The 19408-nt window shown below is 46.1% G+C and overlaps 1 long non-coding RNA gene across 1 annotated transcript; it reads right to left on the bottom strand.

Moving 5' to 3' along the window:
- Positions 1–3298: 3298 nt before the first annotated feature.
- On the bottom strand, positions 3299–15849 carry LOC110085475 (uncharacterized). The gene is made up of 5 exons (XR_013538891.1): positions 15457–15849; positions 9063–9110; positions 8616–8699; positions 6741–6871; positions 3299–6210 (listed from the first exon to the last, which is right to left on the bottom strand). It is a non-coding gene; the product is annotated as an uncharacterized LOC110085475 (long non-coding RNA).
- Positions 15850–19408: the final 3559 nt, after the last annotated feature.

Raw genomic sequence — 19408 nt, 5'->3', positions numbered from 1 at the left:
AGGTGAACAAGTTGGACCCACTTGGTTTAGGTGTTTTTGATGTTAAGACAAATAAAGAACCGTTATTTGTACCAGACGCCTCCTCTTCTTCTGTTCTTCCCGCCGAAACCCTGGGCCTGCCCACACTTACGAAAGAACCCAGTCACAGTGCCCTGGTTTGGACTGCTCCTGGGTAGGAGCGGAGCAAGGACCAGTACAAGTATGGGGATCGGAGAGGGATGGTAGGGAGATGATGGCATGGGTGAACGGAGAGAAGAAGAAGGTGTTTATAGACACTGGGTGCGGGAAGACTTTGGTGCAAGACTGGGGGGGGGGGCGAAGCCAGGAGACGAGTTTACCATCCAATGTATTCATGGGGACTCTAAGACGTATTGGGCTGAATGGGCAGATGTGTGCGTGGGAGCTGAGAGCAAGTGGATCAAAGTGGGGATCATTCCAGGGCTATCTCGGGAAATGTTGCTGGGGCGTGATTGGGCAGGGACACAAATGTTTGTACCATTCAAAGAGGGTTTACAAGGGGAAGAGACTGAAAATATGATTGAAACTGGCTTTCTGCAGGAGTCTTCGAGAGGGCAGACCAAGATGTGGCAACGAGACGACAAGACGTTACAGGAGGTGTTACAAGAAGCGGGAGAAGTAGGGAGCTTACAAACTGGAGAAGTAGGGCTAGAGATGGTAGAAGGGCTTTTATACCCCATAGATCAGGAAGGGAACAAGCAGCTAGTAGTGCCCTCTAAGTGGAGGAAAGAGGTAATGCGATTGGCTCATGATATCCCAATCTTGCTCTAGAGAAGATGAAATCCAGGATTTTACAGAGGTTTTGGTGGCCAGGCACGGGAAAGGAAAGAGGACTATTGTAACACTTGCCAACAATGCTAGATCACGCAAAGGAAGCCATGACAAGCCCCCTCATTCCCATGCCCTTAATTGACCATCCCTTTGATAGAACAGGAATTGATATTATGGGACCCTTATTAAGATCTGCAGGGGGTCACACTCACATCCTAGTGTTGACTGACTATGCTTCCAAAAATTTCCATTTTTTTCTTGGAAAAAATGGAAATTTTTGGAAATTTTATGTTGTTGTTGTCGTTTAGTCGTGTCCGACTCTTCGTGACCCCATGGACCAGAGCACGCCAGGCCCTCCTATCTTCCACTGCCTCCCGGAGGTCGGTCAATTTCATGTTGGTTGCTTGGCAGACACTGTCCAGCCATCTCATCCTCCGTCATCCCCTTCTCCTCTTGCCTTCACACTTTCCTAACATCAAGGTCTTTTCCAAGGAGTCTTCTCTTCTCATCAGATGGCCAAAGTACTGGAGTCTCAGCTTCAGGATCTGTCCTTCCAGTGAGCACTCAGGGTTGATTTCCCTGAAATTTTATATCTCTGCTAAAAACTAAGATTGTGCGGGTAGTTAGGAGTATCTTTTACTTTGTTATTATTATGTTTCATATGTCTCAGCTTTCCTCTAAGGATTTTATATACCTATCACTCTAAAGAGCTTGCAGAAAACTGAGCAGAGGGAAGACCAGAGCATTTCTTTGAGCTCAGAAATCACAAAAATCACAAATGCATTTGTGGGTGCCCAGAAACAAAAGGGGACCCAGAACAAAGGATAACAAGCTATCTTATACCCTTAGCTGGCATGTTAGGTAAAGGTAAAGGTTCCCCTTGACAATTTTTGTCCAGTCGTGTTTGACTCTAGGGGGCGGTGCTCATCCCCATTTCCAAGCCATAGAGCCAGCGTTTTTGTCCGAAGACAATCTTCCGTGGTCACATGGCCAGTGCGACTTAGACACGGAACGCTGTTACCTTCCCACCGAGGTGGTCCCTATTTATCTACTCGCATTTGCATGCTTTCGAACCGCTAGGTTGGCGGGAGCTGGGACAAGCGACGGGCGCTCACTCCATCGCTTGGATTCGATCTTACGACTGCTTGGTCTTCTAACCCTGCAGCACAGGCTTCTGTGGTTTAGCCCGCAGCACCACCGCGTCCCTAGCCGTGTTATTCAATGCTAAAGCTGGCATGTTATTCAATGCTAAATCTGCGTCAAGCCACAAAAAAACCCTCCTCTTTTCTTATTCGTTGAGAAGTTTTTTTTACTATGTAAAATTAGGGGTCTAACACTATGTGAGCTCAATACATGACAGTATTTCTTCTAATTACAGTGGTACCTCGACTTACGAACATCCCTACTTCTAAACATTTCGACTTACGAACAGCTCTGATGGCAACTTTTTGCTTCGACTTGCACAAGGAGCTGCGACATAGGAACAGAAAACAGGCAGGGAAAAAAGGCGGGCAATTCAACTTTCTAACTAGGTGGCGCTGAGGCTGCTTCTTTGTGCTATAGCTCTTTCAGCAGTTATAGAGTGTGTCACAGTTGGAGGCTTGGGAGAGCCTCCTGCTTCCGAGTCAGCCTGTGTGTGTGTGTGTCTGCAGGGAGGCAAGCTGCTGTTTTCTCCTTTTAAAAAACTTCTGGGGGAAAAGCCTCTAAAGAATACTCAATACAATTTTGGAGAGGTAATCTGTAAGAAAAAAAAAATTATCACAGTAAATAGAGTCCCGTGGGTATGGGTGCACATTAGAATTTAGTTTATAATAAGCACTATTACTTGTAATTTTTTTTTGTATTTTTGTTGTTATGTATGAGTTCTTTCATGTATTTTTTTTGGTATAAAATAAAAAAATTTTAAAAAAACCTTCTGGGTGGGTTTTGGTGGCTCTGCTTCTGTGTGTGTGTGTGTGTGTGTGTGTGTGTGTGTCTCTCTCTGCAGGGAGAGTTGGTTTCTGTGCTCAGCTTCGGAGTGAGCATTTGTGTGTGTCTGTATTTTTCTTAAAAGCCTCAGCAACGGAGCATCTTCTGACTGGGCTTCCTGTGCTCTTTTAATTTTTTTGGTGATTTTTCCCCCTCCGTGTAGCGGGGGGGGGAAGCTGTGGCTGCTGACCGGAGTGAGGGAAGCTCCGGAGGAGATGGAGGAGGCGGGCAGGCATCAGGTGAGCGCTTCCTGGCCAGGTACCACTGTATCAGAAAATACATGTCTTCTAAGGACCAGAAGCAACTGAAACCAGTTTCAGCTGGACTCTAAAGTGGGGACTCAGGAATGCTAAAAAAACACCCTCTCAACTGTGTGAAGGTCAAGGTGTACATGTTTGGTTCCCTTGGAGCTAATGGAGAGAGACAGGGAGAGAGTGTGTCTTATTCACCTCACATATGTGTTTCCTGTTTTTAATGTAGAAGTTTTATTATTAAATACATGAACATCTACTATACATCTTTCAAAAAAAAGTTTTTAAAAGTGTTGTGATATATTTAAAAAGAATAGATGTATATTAATGTGAGATTAGAAGCCACTTGTTTGAATGTATCAAGTGCAGTCTTTAAACCAGAGGTTTATAAGCACAGTAGCTGTGATAGTGGGTGAGGCTCGAGTAAAAGGCAATACAGAAAATGAGAATATATCAATAGAGGTTGCAAACTTTGAAAGGGCTGGTTTGCAGAATCATCCTACTTTCAGCATGCTTTGCGTGTTGCACCAAAAATGTCATTTATGCACATGGTAATTCATAGAGGCAAGAATACAGTGGTCACTTTAATAGAGTGAGAGAAGAAGGCCCAAGGAAGCCAGCTTCTAAGCAAAAACATTTAGATCCTCTCTAAAATCTGACCTGTCAAACAGTTGCCAGAAGGTGGATCAAATATCTGCACATTTCTCAGTTACCACTTTCTGTCTGAACAGCATCCATATATTATGTTTCACTGTAAGATAATGCATTTGGCCACCTGCAGAAGCCTATGTCCCATTCCAGTGCAAAGCCCCGATTTACCCTTACAACAATCCTGTGCACTAAAGGAGTTTAGGCCAAGCCGAGGGTCACACAGTGAGGTCCACATGCTGTCTTCCCAACTGGTGTGCCAGGTCCCAAACTGAAATGTAAGGTCTCGCCATGTTGCTATGCCTTTCTGGGTCTTCTCTTGTGTTCACTTGGCATAGAAGTTAAAGTTTTAAAAGAATCCATCATGCCATGTTTTGAGTAAGGAGGAGGGATTGATTTGGAGGTTGAACTTTTTGGCATTTGCAGGGTGGCATCAACTGTGACTTTAACCTTATATTTTCCCTCTTTTAGGTATTTTATTCTTGCAGACCGTCTCATTCAGAGAATTTAAGAAGGGATTAGAAAAGAGCTTCAAGTGTAAGGATGTGTCACTGGAGACCAAGACCTAGAACATTCACACTCTTGAGTCACTGTATTGGTGTGAAACCTGGACAGTTAAAAAAAGTTGTCAGGAAAAAAATTGCTTGAAATTTGGTGCTGGAGGAGAACTTTGCAGATACTTTGGACTAGCAGAAAGATGAATAAGTGAGTCCTAGATCAAATTCAGCCTGAACTACCTCTGGAGGCAAAAATGTTGAAACTGAGGCTGTTCTATTTTGGGAACATCAGAAGAAAGCAGGAATTGTCTTTGGAAAAGACAATCATGCTGGGAAAGGTGGAAGGCAGCAGAAAAAGAGGAAAACCAAATATGAGATGGATCAACTCCTTGACTTTGCAAGAGCTGAGCAGAGCCATTGACGACAGGACATTCTAGAGATTGCTCATTCATAGGATCGAATAAATTGGAAGCAACCTGATGGCACATAAGAACAAACAACAAAGGACTGGCTGGGTAGCTTAGTGGGTTGGACTACCTGTCCATCAGGAGTCAGAAATGTCTGCTGTATCTGCCTACCATCGCAGTCATGAATAATCTACATAATTTACAAATGAAATTGCAGGCTTCATGCTACTTACCCGAAGATTATAATCTAATCTTTCAGAACCAATATGTTGGCTTCACTTTACTGTTGACCCAGGAAGCTGTTCTTTTGACATCTTCCCGTGTGTCTTTTCCTACAACCAAGAGGGTGCCCGCCACCCAGAGATGGACTGACCTTTGTTTTGTGCAACACAGTACTGTAGTTGCTGAACTAATACTTTTACTGCACAGACTTCTTTTATTCCAGATGACAAATATCTGTATTTTTTTTTTTTTGTCCATTTAACATGCAGAGTGGAAAAAGAAGTTTATCTTTGTTATGACACCTGTTGGGGAATAACATCTTTCTGTCTTTTAGCTTGAAAACAAAATTGGGGGAAACGTGAAATCCAACCTGAGGGGAGGGCAAGTTCCTTATATTCTGTTTGTGCCACAACAGCTAATCCCGCGAGAAGGGATGCTTCCAGACAAGGCTTCTAATGTGCAATGGCCATAACTTATCCAAACAGTTTCTCATATGAGCTGGATGAAGTTGCTTTCCAGTTGCAAGCCTCTGGGCTTCTCACTGCTTCTCCCAAATTCTTGTAGAGGTGTGTGATGAGATGGGATATGTGATTAAAATCTTGTATTGAACATGGGTTTTGTAATTAAGAAATGTGCAAGAGAGGTTCCATCTTGTTTCTCTGTAAAAGGGATCTTTGCAATGCTAACAGGTTGTTTTCTAGTGAGATCTGGGAGAATGCTTTTCTGAGAGCATGAGAAGGAACTTTGTGATAAGATAGATGGGTATTGTTGTGACTCGTTGCAAAACCACAGAAACCCAAATAACATGTTATCCATGAGAGAGAAGGTCAGGTGGTACAACAGGACTGTTTGCCTAACGACGGACTGTGATTGGATGACATCATGGGAAGGAGCAGATAAGGACTTACCAGTTACTCTTGAAAAAGGAACTTTTACCTATGGACATAGTCATTCGTGACTCACTCCAATGTCTTTCGTGACCCACCCTTAAGTCTTTCATAACTCTCACATGGACTATACTGGATTACCCTTTGGACTGTTCCCATGGACTATTTCCTATGGACTACCCGTTATGGACTATTCTCTTGGATTATTCTCAGGACAATGGGATATTTTCTTTTACAGGATTTTTCCTTTTGTGCAGTATTTTTTTCATTTACAGGATTATTAAGGACTATGGACTTTTTCGTACATAATTGGATTATTTTGTTTTCCTGATGGATTTCCTTATTGAAACTGTTTTTATTATTTTTCTTGGCTTTTGGAATTCTTGTAAGGTTTTTGGACACTTGCATATTTTTCTTGTTTTCTTTGCCACACAGCTTTGTAATTAATTAATTAATTAATTCTTCATCGTGGTCTTCTGTGAATGCACACACAAAAGGGTTAACCAAGTGCCAGCGTTGGTCCTCTCGGAACATTCTCGAGCTGTAAGAGAAATGTAACAATTATAGGCTGCCTATATTGCGCATGCTCCGCCCACCCGAGCCTTAGTTCCATTTTTCCGCGTTGCGGTTGGGACCTCTCGCTTCGAGCTCTCTATCTTTTTCATTACTATACCTAAGAAAAATTCGGTTTTTTGACACGGACTGGCTTCGGATTTCGTTTACTGCCGTCTCCCTACATATGGACTGTTTTAGACCATCCTTATTGCATTTTTCCCTTAAACGAGGCTGCCATCGGTTCCCCCCCCCCTTTTTTTCCTACTACCACTAACGGCTGGCTTATGCCTTCTGGGCCCTTCAGTCACTGTGTGGACTGTGAGAGGAAGATTCCCCATCAGGATCCACACGACCGCTGCCTTTTTTGTCTAGGTGAATCCCACCAGACAAAGTCTTGCCGCCACTGCAAAACTTTCACCAAAGCGGTTCTTAAAGCAAGGCAGCAGTGGCTTAAGTTCCATCTCTGGGAATTGACCCTTGCAGCCACAAGACCCATAGATTCAGAAATGGCCTCACCGTCGACGTTTCATCAGTCTGAGGCAACGGCTGCTCCTCAGCCTGTTCCATCAAAAGCTGTTCCAGCGAAAAAAACCGGTCGCTGCGAAAAAAGTCTTCCTCGAAGACAAAGTCGGCTGTCTCTTTGAAATCTGCAAAGACCAAGACAAAAGCCCTTGAGACGGCTAAGGATCTGACTGCTAATCCTCCACCGATTTCGCAGTCTTTGCCGTCCCCTATATTGGAAGACTCCTCTCGGGATCGAGAGTCCTTGTCGGAGACAGCACCCTCTCTGCCTCCTTGACAAGTGGAGCCGTCTCTACCGCGCAGAGCACCCTCTCCGACACCGAGTCAACTCGCTAGCGTCACGGCAGGTTTGACGTCTGCCCCACATAGCCCATCCTCTAATGGGCGGGGATCTCTGGCTCCTTCGACCTCGTCATCATCTTCGAGGTTGAAATCACCAAGAAAGAAACATTCTTCAAAGAGGAAGCGTAGTCCCTCCAATCGACGCCGTGATAAGCGCCGACGTCGACGGAGTCCCTCTTCGACCGACTCGGATTCCTCCCATAAGCGTCATCGTCGACGTCAACGGCATTCTACCTCATCGACGTCTTCGTCGACGTCTACAGAGCGACGTCGGAGGAAGCACAAGACCAAGTACATATACATCTCTTCCTCTTCGTCCAGTTCTCAGATTCGGTATCGACATCGACGTCGAGAGGGGGGCTCCAAGAAATACAAGGCACCCCAGCCACAGCCACAGTTGCCGGAGCCTGCTCCACCTACAGCTCCACCCCCTGTGACTATCCCTCCGGTTCAACCCTCGACGTCGAACCTAACTGTCGGGGTCGACAAACCACCTCAACGTTCCAAGAGGGATGTGTTTTCATCGGACCCCGATGAAGTATCCTCAGTTCTCTCTTCTGACTCGGATTGAGGGCTACCAGCACAACCAACCCAGGGCACTTTACCTGAAGAAGTGGTTGGGTCTGACATTGGGGATGCTAATGCCTCTTCACCTTCAGAGAACTTTTCATCCTATTCCCAGATGCTGGTTCGGCTAGCACGTGCTTTCACAAGCTAGACCTCGACCAGCCTACACCTCCTACAGAAGACCTCATCTTCGGGGACATAAAGGAGAAATCTCCTCCACCTAGTTTAACCTTTGTCCCAATCATTATGGATATAATTAAGGAGTATTGGGAACAGCCAGCTAACACACCTACGCTGCCTTGCCGTACTGAGAATTTCTACAGGGTCCATGGACCTGATACTAAATTTCTCCTCAAACATCCAATCCCAAATTCTTTGATTGTCGAAACAAGCTGTACTAAACCCACGGGTAAATCTCATGTAACCCCTACTAATAAAGAAGGGAAGAAATTGGAGATCATAGGGAGGAAGATTTATTCTCTTGTCGCCTTTTTACTCAAAGTCATCAACTACCAAACTGCCCTTGGAGCTTACCAAAAGCAGCTTTGGCTCAAGATGCTACCTGGACTTAAGTTAATCCCAGAGGAATTCAGGCAGAGTTTCCTCAATTTCTATGAAGAGGCTCAGACAGTGTCTAAGCACCGGAGATTAGCAACTAGACATGCGGCTGAGGCTGCTGCGAGGGTGCTCACGTCTGCAGTAACACTACGTTGGCATGCTTGGCTGAGGGCTGCCAACATCTAGAGGATGTAAAGAATAAGGTGGAAAGTCTTCCCTTTGACGCCGCCGGCCTCTTCAACGAGAAGACAGATTCTCACTTGGAAGAACTTCATAAAGCCAAGAAGACAGCAAAGTCGTATTCCATCCAGCCACAACCTCGCTACCATAAGTTCCAGTGGCGCAGGTCTTATGCACAGTACCAACAATCATCGCAACAATTTAAGCCTTATGCTAACTTACCTCCTCAAAGGTCTTCTCAAGCTTTGTCCTCTGCACCCAGCTACAAGTCTCAGCAATTACAACGCAGGCAGTCCTACAAACCTTCTGCGAAGAAAGCAAAACGTTATCTTTGACTTGCCCCTAAATTGCAGTCTATTCACAAGCAACACCAGGCTCTATCCCTTCCTTTCAAATTGGTGTGCCATTACAAGCGACACATGGGTTTTAAACATCATCGAGCACGGCTACCGTCTGGAGTTTATAGAGTTACCTCCTTTAGGGTATGTAAGTCATAAACACTACAACGCAGCCCTAGAGGAAGAAATTCTATCGCTTCTACAAAAGGCGGCCATTCATATTGTTCCTATGGCAGATTTAAAGAACGGTTTCTACTCAAGATACTTCGCCGTGTCAAAAAAGGATGGAGGTATAAGGCCTATTCTAGATCTAAGGATTCTAAACACTTACTTTCATCCTCGCCGATTCCGCATGGTGACCTTAGACTCCATTGTTCACCTGTTAAACAAAAACAACTGGTTCAGTCATAGATTTGAAGGACGCCTATTTTCATGTGACTATCCATCCATTACATCGAAAGTACCTCCGGTTTCTCTTTCAAGGGACCATTTACCAGTTTCTGGCTTTACCGTTCGGACTCTCCACAGCTCCCAGGACCTTCACGAAGGCAATGGCTCCCGTAGCAGCATATCTAAGGCTCAAGGGTATTCACATCTACCCTTATATAGACGATTGGCTACTTGTCTCCAAATCCAAGAAACAAGCTCTAAAAGACACAAAGTTCGTACTACGGCTGCTCCCGCACCTGGGCCTTACCATCAATCCAAAGAAGTCTCATCTTTCACCATCGAGAACAGTACACTATACCTAGACGCCAACAGGGCAAGGATCTTTCTAACCAAAGAAAGAATTCGAAAGCTTCACAGGGCCATAGAAAGGTTCACTCCAGGGGCACGTGTAACAGCAAAGCATGCACAACATCTCCTAGGCCTCATGGCTTCCACCACGTCAAGGGTGGCTCATGCTCGGCTCAAACTACGCTCTCTCCAGGCGTGGCTTCTCACATTATTTGACCCAGCCATAGACGACCAACGCAAACGTCTTCGGGTAACCCCGGAATTGTCCAGACAGTTGCAGTGGTGGGCTTACCCCCTCATCTGCAAGTTGGCAGGCCTTTCAAGCCACTACAGTTAACAATACAAGTAACAACAGATGCCAGCCCCACTGGCTGGGGAGCGCATTCAGGTCAACACCAGATGCATGGTCTCTGGCTTCCCACCGAACTTCATCTTCATATCAATCATCTGGAAATGTTAGCGGTCATCAAGGCTATGGTGCAGGGTCGTGGTGTCCAATTGATAACAGACAACACCACGACCATGCATTATATCAACAAACAGGGAGGGACTCGCTCCCAGTCACTGCTCTACCTCACCATACATCTTTGAGAATGGTGTTACATGCATCACATTTTCCCTGTGGCTACACACGTGTCGACGACAGAGAATGCACTAGCAGACCATCTCAGTTGCTGTCCATATCAGACGCATGAGTGGCAGCTGAAGCCTCAAGTGTTCCAGGAGATATGTCACCTCTGGGGAAACCCTGTTGTGGACCTTTTTGCCTCACAGCAAAACACCAAGTGTGTCGCCTATGCATCCAGAGCCGGGATCGGCGACAATTCTCTAGGAGATGCTTTCATGATTCGTTGGGACATAGGCCTACTGTATGCCTTTCCTCCCTTTCCGTTGATACAGAGAACTCTAATCAAGCTTCGACAGTCACAGGCAAAAGCGATCCTCACAGCACCCTATTGGCCTCGACAAGTGTGGTTCCCGACACTACAAAACATGTCCACGGCATTCAGGAGGTTGCCAGTACTCCCAAACCTCCTGACCCAAGACGCGGGATCGATACTCCATCCAGATGTCGAAACGCTGCAGTTGACCGCGTGGAAGATTTGCCCTCCATCACGGAAATATTAGATCGGGCTAAAAAGCCGTCCACTAATAGACTATATCTTCACAAGTGGAAAGGCTTCCTCAAGTTTACAGAAGAGAGGGGACTCGTTGCATCCCCTGTATCTCTCTCTCGACGTTACTGTTATACTTACGTTATCTGTTTGACTTTCAGTTATCTTTGTCTACTATCAAGGTTTACTTGGCTGCTATAGTGTCCTTCCAATCTAAAGATTCTACCTCTGCACGGTTCTTCTCTCATCCTACAATTAAATCCTTTCTTAAGGGTCGTTCTAACCTGAGACCTTCAGTGAAACCACCAGTGCCCCAGTGGTCACTTCAGTTAGTCCTACGTGCTCTTACCCGTCCTCCCTTTGAGCCCATGGCAACGTGTAATCTTACATTGTTGTCCTTCAAAACATTATTTCTGGTGGCTGTTATTTCTGCAAGAAGGGTTAGTGAACTGGCTGCACTACGTTCTGACCAGCCCTTTTTACAGTTCTTCAAGGGTAAGGTTCAATTGTACCCAGATGTTTCCTTTCTTCCCAAGGTTGTATTGGACTTTCATCTCAACCAACCACTTTTGTTACCTACTCTATTTCCTGAACCTACTTCTGACACTGAGCACATGCTCCACTGCCTGGATGTCAGGAGGGCTCTTGCCTTCTACGTTTCTAGAACCAAGGACATTAGGACTTCCAACAAACTTTTCATATGTTTTTCTGGTCATAAGAAGGGTTCACCTACAGCAAGGTCCACCCTATCCAGATGGCTCGTCTCCACCATTTCGCTGGCTTACGAACTGCAGCATAAGGTTCCTCCTGAAGGGTTGCATGCTCACTCCACCAGAGCTGTTGCATCTTCCACGGCCCTAATACGTGGCGTTGATGTCCCAGAGATCTGCAGGGCTGCCACATGGTCAAATGTGTCAACATTTATTACCCATTACAGACTTGACCTCAGAGCCAAACGAGAGACGAGTTTTGGCAGAGCAGTCCTCACTTCTGTCCTACAGTGACATCCCACCATCCGGTGAGTAAGCTTGCTAGTCACCCTTTTGTGTGTGCATTCACAGAAGACCACGATGAAGAAAGAGAGGTTACTTACCTGTAACCATGGTTCTTCAAGTGGTCATTCTGTGAATTCACACACTCCCACCCGGCCTCCCCTCTATCTGTCACTGTTGATGGTTACCTCATGCTCAGGTACCAGTGGTGGATAAATGGAACTAAGGCGCAGGTGGGCGGAGCATGCGCAATATAGGCAGCCTACAATTGTTACATTTCTCTTACAGCTCGAGAATGTTCCGAGAGGACCAACGCTGGTGCTTGGTTAACCCTTTTGTGTGTGAATTCACAGAATGACCACTTGAAGAACCATGGTTACAGGTAAGTAACCTCTCTTTTTCTTTTACAGAATTTTTCCTTTTGTACAGTATTTTTTTCATTTACAGGATTATTAAGGACTATGGACTTTTTCTTACATAATTGGATTATTTTGTTTTCCTGATGGATTTCCTTATTGAAACTGTTTTTATTATTTTTCTTGGCTTTTGGAATTCTTGTAAGGTTTTTGGACACTTGCATATTTTTCTTGTTTTCTTTGCCACACTACAGCTTTGTAATTAACCAGCATAATGCTTATTTGCTTGCTTTTGCATAATTCGACTTTTCCTTTATGGAACTTACTATTTCTTTAATAAAATAATGATTATAAAAATCAATTGTTTTCCTGAACAGTAAACTTGTCCTAGGTCATCTGATGGTGCTTGCCTCGGCCTTGCATACTTAAGGAGTCCTGACTGTGGTGCTTAAGAAGTCTAAGGACTACAAAGCCCACATGGTTTTCTGTCAGTAATATTCAAAGGTACAAGGGTGTTCTTATTAGGGCAGACTTGTGAAAGGGAGCATTGACACGCCTAGCTGAGTTCTGGGACTCACTCAGCACATTTTAGGGTGTACAATCTCCTGATTACTCTCTATCCGAGCATTCACGCGTTCTCTAGGGAACCGTGTTTGTCACACGGCACCTGATTAAAGAGTGGTTGGCTGTTGATAAAGCAGTGCAGAATATTCCACATTCAATCTCCAAGTTGGGCTGGGAATAGGAAATAAAAAAAAATCACACCTGACACCTCAAAGACATGCCTGTACTCAATCTATAGTGATATACTGGATGGCCTTGGTGTATTTTTGACACTTTCTTCTTACAGAGAATCAGAAACAAACATTAGATAGAAGCATTATGCTAGTTAGCACAAATTGTGCTCTCTTTAATGTAGGCATTTGGATCAAGCATTAGCAATTAGTTCACATATGCAATGTGGTTTGATTGGAGTTGCAAATTCAACCTCTATCTGCCTAAAATTTTATGGCAGCAGGCATGCGAGGCTGAGAATATCATTCTAAAGCAGTGGTTCTCAACATTTCATATTTCATCTCACCCATCACTCTTTCAAAGTTCCCGAGTCCCACCTTGAAATCTGACTTTTTTCATGAAGGACATTTATGTTTGCATGCACTGCGTTCAATGATTATTTGCAGTAATTTGGAGAACAAAAGAAACCGTGGATTAGGAGAAATAATTACTTTCATGCCAAAAGGTATGAAATATGTGAATATTTGGAGGCAAGGAAATGTCCTCCGATATTTTACCAGTCAGAACAGGGACTGTGTTTTTTTAGAGCAGTGACTGAGTTATGAATGAGAATGCACATGCAAAGCTGCAGAATTTTAAACACAGAAATCTCTGAATTTGTGCATCGCATTTATGAAAGCTTGGGGAAAGGGCAAATGTTAAAAACTGACACGAGTGTATGTCAGTTCAGATACACATCCCACCAGCTCCTGTTTGCCCCATTCAGGGAAACAGTACGGATGTGTTGTATTTCACTAAAAATAACTATTTTATTAAAAAATAACTGATCACTGTGATTGAACAATGTCAAAATGGAAGGAAAACATTTACTGCATCTACAGTGGTGCCTTGCTTAGCGATTGCTTCGTTTAACAATGTATTCGCTTAGCGATGGGTTTTTTTGAGGAATTTTCCGCATCGGTTAACAATGTTCTCTATGGGCGATTTTCGCTTAACGATGTCCGTGTTCGCTCATATAAAAGTGTCTTAACATGTTTGAAACCTGTTTTAAATGCTTGGAATCGTTAGTGCACCTTGTAAAACATTTGCAAACTTAATTTGGCTTTGTTCTGAGTCTTCGTTAATTTTTGGTGAATTCCCCCCCCCCATTGGAATGCATTGAACTCTCCGTTCAAAATTCACCAAAATATGAATGATTTCACTAATTGTAACACCAAGGGAGTGGTTAATGCTCTAAGGTGCCCATGTCATAAACTATACACAGGAAAAAAATCTAGACCTCTTAAAAGTACGAATGAACACCTTAGTAATTTAAGAAATACACAACTGGGTAGTCCTTTAGTTGGCCATTTTACAGAAATGAATCATACAATAAAAGATCTGGTATTTTGGACCGTGGATAGAGTTCCTGTGAACTGTGAAAGGTCTTTACTAAAAAGGGAAATTGGATCCTGAAACTCAACATCCTAGTACCTCATTGGTCAAACAAAGAAGTAGACTTTCTCCCTTTATTATGAGTGCACTGCTGAGCTGGTTACCTCGCCACCTTCATCTCTACATACAGCTGTGTACAAATGCCTCCTTTTTCAGTGCCTTCACTTCCAAACACTTCCAAATAGTTTTGGAGCTGCTATAGACCAAAGTAAGGTGCAGAAAGTATAAAGAAGCTCGGTATGTGTTTTATTTTCTGTCTAATAATGTGCTCAGTATAAATGTATATGTAAAATTGAGAGTCCCAAGACAGATGTGTGTAGTGTGTATGTATATATGTATATGTATGTGTGTGTGTGTAATATATATACATTCAAAAGAAAAACGTGAATGAATCAATATCTAACATGTGGTTTTATATAATGCTTAGCTCCTGAAGAAGGCTTCGCCGAAACATGTCGAGCCTGATTTACATCCTGAGACTTTGTCTCTCATTTATAATCTCGACTTCCATGGATGTACCATTTTCTTTTGTTCTGCTCTTCTTTTGCCTGGAACTGGCTGGAGGGAGAAGAGGGATCTTTTGGACAGATCAGGCTGGGGGCGGGGGGGGGTCTGGACCCTGGTCCATTAGCCTGAGGGGCAAAAAGGAAGAGCCCGTGAAGTCAGAGGCCCTGGGCAACAAATGGGAAGGACAGATGCGTGAAGAAGACATAGGAGACAGCAGAGAACTGCCCTCCCCCAGTGTTTGACCCGGAGACCAAACTGGTCTATTTTGGCTCCTCGAGTTGACAGCCCATTGGCTTTAGACTAGGTGAAGAGAGTGCTTAGCCCTTTTTCCTTCAGCTCCTGTGGGAAGTCATATTCTCCATTTCTATAAGAAGTGATTTTCCAAGGACATTTTTAAGGCATTTGGCCAGGGGAAAGTCAGTCGTGGAGGCTCTCGTTTCTGTCATTCTGTCCTCCCTACTTTCTGAGGAGGTCCCTGAAGACCATGGAGGACAGCAGATGGACCCAGAACCTGATCTTAACTCTGGAAGATCAGATAGCCAGCTAGGCAGACGGATCCCTTGAAAAGGTTTGTTCCCCAGTTTCTCGTGAAAGCAGCAGTCCTGTGGCGGGCTCTTCTGGCCAGTCCGTCAAACATAAAATCTAAAGAGGTTCAAGTGAAACCTCCCCTCTGATCTACCCCTCCTTCTCTTTCAGAACTTCCTCTATCAGGTCCTGGACTTGCCACTGGCCTGCTGCAAGGACTACAAGTATAGAGCGCTTGGTCAAGAATGGCAATTATTTGGAAGCAGCAGAGAAAGAGGTGAGCCTCTAGCGAGTCAGGCCAGCCTTCTGAGTTCTGTACCCACCTAGTTTCTCTTTTGTCCTTGGGGTGGTGGTGGCGGCAGCTTCTTCTTAATAGACGGATGTCTTGCTCTTCAACCAAGGTTTCTCCACCTCTCTTAAGTTGAAACCCTCCACAACACTGCAACAGAATGAAGAGCAACCGGGTCTGCTGGAATGCCACAGAGTCAGGGACACAATGGTGTGATAGGGGTGGTCTTTCCTCTTCCCTCCCTTCCAAACGGGGATATCTAATCCAGTTCCTTGAACGGCTCACAGAACAAGTCTCAGAAACTGGGTGGGGGCAAACATGGAGATCCTTCCCCACTGAAGTTATTTCTCACATCAGCATCCCTTCTCCAATCTCTCTCTCTTGGTCTTCTCTCCCCCCACCCCCACCCCCTTACAGAAAGTTACCGAAATCCTTTTGTTTGCTGCTGTGGAGCACTTAGACCTGACTCTGGCCACCTTGGATGAATGCGGAGCTGGCATGGAGCTCAAAATGAGGCTGTCTGCCCCCCTCATCCGCCATAAGGTAAGCCAGCGAGCGGGACCAGCAGGTCGACGCCAACTCTAAAATAAGCCACCGTGGATTCAACAGGATCTAAAACTGGAGCTTGAGCCTCCTCTGATGCCAGCCATTTATATTCAACATTCCATGGGATTGCTGGCTGCAGAGAGAGGAGGTTCACTCAACAGATGGGATTGACCTCAGGTGTTGACGTACGACTCACCAGTCCAGTCAGTGGCTGAATTCCTGTTGGGCAGCTCCACCTGCACCTGAGGACGACATCATCATCATTGGTGGCAAAACGCGGCTCATTATGAGCCCATTGCTGCTGCTCAAAGGCAATTTCAGGGTGCAGAACGTGACAAAGCTGCATAAACCCTGAAATTGCCAAGAGAAGGCTGTCATCAAAGGGCATCTTGTGCATTCGATTTGTGCACAGATTCATTGTGCCTGTGGAGCTGCGCAACAGGACTTCAGCCACTGGACTTCTGCAGACGAGACAAGTGGAGCGCTGGACACTTTCCATAACCCTAAAAGTGGAGTTAAGCATATGATCCTGAAGTGTTTTTAAAGGGGGAAAGTCAGTCCTTCTTCCCCCACTCACCCCCAGATCACAGGACATAATACTGTAAAACCAAATCAATCCTGCTGCCATGACAATAAAAGAAGGGACAGAAGAGGGAAACAGGCAGACAGAGAGGGACAGATGATAAAGTAACAGCCGCCGCCTTGCCAAATACCCCTTTCTGTTGCCTACCTAGGACTACAAGAGCGGCAGGTGAGGGCACCTCCATCAGGCCCTGATCTTGGCCTATGGCCAGGTCGCCCTCCGGGCCCCCAAAGAGCTCCTCTTGAAGAGTGCGGAGACGGACGTCCTGTCTCTGCGCTAAGCCTGTGTCCTTAACATTTAAAAAAAATAAAATTAAAAAAAGGTCAGCTGCCTTTCGTGGCTTGTGCAAAGAGCTCAATTCTGCCTAAACAAAAAAAATATATGTTTCTGATGATGATGATTTGTGGGTTGATGATGAGAATGATCGACCCCTCCCCCCACTTGAGAAATCCTAGAGAGATGCTGCCAGACAGAATGAACCAGAGGTAAAGGTAAAGGTTCCCCTTGACAATTTTTTTTTTTGTCCAGTCGTGTCCGACTCTAGGGGGCGGCGCTCATCCCGCTCTTCAAGCCATAGAGCCAGCGTTTGTCCAAAGACAATCTTTCCGTGGTCACATGGCCAGTGTGATTTAGACACGGAACGCTGTTTACCTTCCCACTGAGATGGTACCTATTTATCTACTCGCATTTGCATGCTTTCGAACCGCTAGGTTGGCGGGAGCTGGGACAAGCAACGGGTGCTCACTCCGTCGCGTGGATTCGATCTTACGACTGCTTGGTCTTCTGACCCTGCAGCACAGGCTTCTGCGGTTTAGCCCACAGCGCCACCACGTCCCTGCGCTAAGCCTGTGTCCTAAACATTTTAAAAAAATAAAATTAAAAAAAGGTCAGCTGCCTTTCGTGGCTTGTGCAAAGAGCTCAATTCTGCCTAAACAAAAAAAATATGTTTCTGATGATGATGATTTGTGGGTTGATGATGAGAATGATCAACCCCTCCCTCCACTTGAGAAATCCTAGAGAGATGCTGCCAGACAGAATGAACCAGAGGTGCCTTGCTATTGTTGTTGCCCTGTCCAGTCGCTTCCGGATGGCAGCTCTCATGCCACTTCCAAAGGGTGGGAGATGTTCCCACCACAGTTTGCCAAACTCACCCTGGAACCCTAGAATCCTTCAGTTGACAGGCCATTGAGTCCCTCTGTTCAAGGAAGGAATCCCCTGTCTCCCTGCCCTGATCTTGGCCTATGGCCGGGTCGCCCTACGGGCCCCCAAAGAGCTCCTCTTGAAGTGTGCAGAGACAGACATCGTGAAGAAAGTCTTGGCCCATTACAGGATGAGCTGCCAGGTAAGAAGGGGGTCGGAGGGATGGATTCTCCCAGCCTGAGACAGCCCTTTGGGGTCTCTGGTGAAATGGGGCACGGAGGGAGCAGGTCGCTACGAGGAGGGGTGGGGATGGAAGAGGAGGAGTACACTGCACTTCAGAAACCAACCAAAGGGGTGAGACGGGGAAGTTAGACCGGTGATTTTATGATCAAATAACCCAGAGGATTAGCTTTACTAGCGCAAATCAGAGAGATCCCAGATCTCCTGGACATTTTCTGCTGCTGCCTGCCGAGCATCACACAGGGGGACTTGGAGGAGGTCCTGATGGAGGCGGTCTGGGCCATGGCCCACTCCCAGCCGGACACAGTCTTGGGCCACCTCCTCCACCAACGCCTTCTCTTGGACAGGTGGGTGCTGGAGTGAAAAGATAGATGCAATCGTGGTGGGAGACGCCAGAAAAGGTTTCTCCTTGCCCTGTGAGCAGAGGCGGTTCTGCACCGCTGGTGCGCAGCCCGGGGCTCTCCAGCCGCGCTGTGCTTTTTCCGAAGGTGCAGAGGTTCTGCAAATGACTGACTCCATGCCCAGAGAAAAGGATCCAGAGCTCCCCTTTCCAGCCAACCTCCTCCCAGGACGGTGTCCCCTCTATTCGCTCACAGCCCCCAGGTAAGAAGTAAAAGGGGGTTGGAGAGACGGATTCTCCCAGCCCAAGAGAGCCCTTTAGTGGCTCTGGTGAAATGGGGTACAGAGGGAGCAGGTCGCTGTGGGGAGGGGTTTGGATGGAAGAGGGGGAGTACACTGCACTTCAGAAACCAGCCAAAGGGGTGAGGAGTTAGGGAGAGACGGGGGGAGGTAGACCGTTGCTTTTATGATGAAATAACCCAGAGGATTAGTTGTACTAGAGTAAATCCGAGCAAGGGATCCCTATCTTGCTCCTTCCAGATCCCAGAACTCCTGGACATTTTCTGCTGCCGCCTGCCGAGCATCAAGCAGGGGGACTTGGAGGAGGTCCTGATGGAGGTGGTCTGGGCCATGGGCCACTCCCAGCTGGACACAGTTTTGGGCCACCTCCTCCACCAACACCTTCTCTTGGACAGGTGGGTGCTGGAGTGAAAAGATAGATGCAATTGTGGTGGGAGACACCAGAAAAGGTTTCTCCTTGCCCTGTGAGCAGAGGCGGTTCTGCACCGCTGGTGCGCAGCCCGGGGCTCTCCAGCCGTGCTGTGCTTTTTCCGAAGGTGCAGAGGTTCTGCAAATGACTGACTCCACGCCCAGAGAAAAGGATCCAGAGCTCCGCTTTCCAGCCAACCTACTCCCGGGACGGTGTCCCCTCTATTCGCTCACAGCCCCCAGGTAGGAAGTAAAAAGGGGTCAGTCGGACGGATTCTCCTAGCCCAAGAGAGCCCTTTGGTAGCTCTGGTGAAATGGGGCACAGAGGGCGCAGGTCGCTGCAGGGAGGGATGGGGATGGAAGAGGGGGAGCATCACGCAGGGGGACTTGGTCTTGAGCTCCCTCCTCCACCAATGCTATCTCTTGGACA

This window comes from Pogona vitticeps, chromosome 12 (assembly GCF_051106095.1).
Source record: "Pogona vitticeps strain Pit_001003342236 chromosome 12, PviZW2.1, whole genome shotgun sequence".
In the NCBI taxonomy this organism is placed as follows: Eukaryota; Metazoa; Chordata; class Lepidosauria; order Squamata; family Agamidae; genus Pogona; species Pogona vitticeps.
The sequence above is the reverse complement of the archived record's forward strand: the minus strand, read 5'-3'. Positions and strand labels throughout refer to the sequence as shown.